The sequence below is a fragment of the Oncorhynchus keta genome, unplaced genomic scaffold (assembly GCF_023373465.1).
Source record: "Oncorhynchus keta strain PuntledgeMale-10-30-2019 unplaced genomic scaffold, Oket_V2 Un_scaffold_5034_pilon_pilon, whole genome shotgun sequence".
NCBI lineage: Eukaryota > Metazoa > Chordata > Actinopteri > Salmoniformes > Salmonidae > Oncorhynchus > Oncorhynchus keta.
Genome location: NW_026290950.1, coordinates 62,501 through 65,000, shown reverse-complemented (window position 1 = coordinate 65,000; position 2,500 = coordinate 62,501). Strand labels below are relative to the sequence as shown.

The 2,500-nt window shown below is 37.6% G+C and overlaps 1 long non-coding RNA gene across 48 annotated transcripts in view; it reads left to right on the top strand.

Annotated features, from left to right (window-relative positions):
• LOC127928918 (uncharacterized) overlaps nt 1-2,500 on the top strand; it is a 4,661-nt gene that overhangs the window by 796 nt on the left and 1,365 nt on the right. For 23 of the 48 annotated variants that reach the window (XR_008132846.1, XR_008132834.1, XR_008132844.1 and 20 more), the window contains exons 3-6: nt 50-157; nt 382-489; nt 971-1,004; nt 1,088-1,340. This is a non-coding gene — a long non-coding RNA (uncharacterized LOC127928918). Of the gene's footprint in view, nt 195-381; nt 490-970; nt 1,005-1,087; nt 1,378-2,500 lie in introns of all 48 variants that reach the window. The other 25 variants (XR_008132831.1, XR_008132832.1, XR_008132835.1 and 22 more) reach the window with 16 other exon arrangements.

Sequence of the window (2,500 nt, the reverse complement as noted above, 5' to 3'; positions counted from 1 at the left end):
ACAGAGGAGGAGGTGTAGTGTTTTATATAGTATCTGAACAGAGGAGGAGGTGTAGTGTTTTATATAGTATCTGAACAGAGGAGGTGTAGTGTTTTATATAGTATCTGAACAGAGGAGGAGGTGTAGTGTTTTATATAGTATCTGAACAGAGGAGGAGGTGTAGTGTTTTATATAGTATCTGAACAGAGGAGGAGGTGTAGTGTTTTATATATAGTATCTGAACAGAGGAGGAGGTGTAGTGTTTTATATAGTATCTGAACAGAGGAGGAGGTGTAGTGTTTTATATAGTATCTGAACAGAGGAGGAGGTGTAGTGTTTTATATAGTATCTGAACAGAGGAGGAGGTGTAGTGTTTTATATAGTATCTGAACAGAGGAGGAGGTGTAGTGTTTTATATAGTATCTGAACAGAGGAGGTGTAGTGTTTTATATAGTATCTGAACAGAGGAGGAGGTGTAGTGTTTTATATAGTATCTGAACAGAGGAGGAGGTGTAGTGTTTTATATAGTATCTGAACAGAGGAGGAGGTGTAGTGTTTTATATAGTATCTGAACAGAGGAGGAGGTGTAGTGTTTTATATAGTATCTGAACAGAGGAGGAGGTGTAGTGTTTTATATAGTATCTGAACAGAGGAGGAGGTGTAGTGTTTTATATAGTATCTGAACAGAGGAGGAGGTGTAGTGTTTTATATAGTATCTGAACAGAGGAGGAGGTGTAGTGTTTTATATAGTATCTGAACAGAGGAGGAGGTGTAGTGTTTTATATAGTATCTGAACAGAGGAGGAGGTGTAGTGTTTTATATAGTATCTGAACAGAGGAGGAGGTGTAGTGTTTTATATAGTATCTGAACAGAGGAGGAGGTGTAGTGTTTTATATAGTATCTGAACAGAGGAGGAGGTGTAGTGTTTTATATAGTATCTGAACAGAGGAGGAGGTGTAGTGTTTTATATAGTATCTGAACAGAGGAGGAGGTGTAGTGTTTTATATAGTATCTGAACAGAGGAGGTGTAGTGTTTTATATAGTATCTGAACAGAGGAGGAGTGTTTTATATAGTGTTTTTTTATATAGTATCTGAACAGAGGAGGAGGTGTAGTGTTTTATATAGTATCTGAACAGAGGAGGAGGTGTAGTGTTTTATATAGTATCTGAACAGAGGAGGTGTAGTGTTTTATATAGTATCTGAACAGAGGAGGAGGTGTAGTGTTTTATATAGTATCTGAACAGAGGAGGAGGTGTAGTGTTTTATATAGTATCTGAACAGAGGAGGTGTAGTGTTTTATATAGTATCTGAACAGAGGAGGAGGTGTAGTGTTTTATATAGTATCTGAACAGAGGAGGAGGTGTAGTGTTTTATATAGTATCTGAACAGAGGAGGAGGTGTAGTGTTTTATATAGTATCTGAACAGAGGAGGAGGTGTAGTGTTTTATATAGTATCTGAACAGAGGAGGAGGTGTAGTGTTTTATATAGTATCTGAACAGAGGAGGAGGTGTAGTGTTTTATATAGTATCTGAACAGAGGAGGAGGTGTAGTGTTTTATATAGTATCTGAACAGAGGAGGAGGTGTAGTGTTTTATATAGTATCTGAACAGAGGAGGAGGTGTAGTGTTTTATATAGTATCTGAACAGAGGAGGAGGTGTAGTGTTTTATATAGTATCTGAACAGAGGAGGAGGTGTAGTGTTTTATATAGTATCTGAACAGAGGAGGAGGTGTAGTGTTTTATATAGTATCTGAACAGAGGAGGAGGTGTAGTGTTTTATATAGTATCTGAACAGAGGAGGAGGTGTAGTGTTTTATCTGAACAGAGGAGGAGGTAGTATCTGAACAGAGGAGGAGGTGTAGTGTTTTATATAGTATCTGAACAGAGGAGGAGGTGTAGTGTTTTATTTATAGTATCTGAACAGAGGAGGAGGTGTAGTGTTTTATATAGTATCTGAACAGAGGAGGTATGTAGTGTTTTATATAGTATCTGAACAGAGGAGGAGGTGTAGTGTTTTATATAGTATCTGAACAGAGGAGGAGGTGTAGTGTTTTATATAGTATCTGAACAGAGGAGGAGGTGTAGTGTTTTATATAGTATCTGAACAGAGGAGGAGGTGTAGTGTTTTATATAGTATCTGAACAGAGGAGGAGGTGTAGTGTTTTATATAGTATCTGAACAGAGGAGGAGGTGTAGTGTTTTATATAGTATCTGAACAGAGGAGGAGGTGTAGTGTTTTATATAGTATCTGAACAGAGGAGGAGGTGTAGTGTTTTATATAGTATCTGAACAGAGGAGGAGGTGTAGTGTTTTATATAGTATCTGAACAGAGGAGGAGGTGTAGTGTTTTATATAGTATCTGAACAGAGGAGGAGGTGTAGTGTTTTATATAGTATCTGAACAGAGGAGGAGGTGTAGTGTTTTATATAGTATCTGAACAGAGGAGGAGGTGTAGTGTTTTATATAGTATCTGAACAGAGGAGGAGGTGTAGTGTTTTATATAGTATCTGAACAGAGGA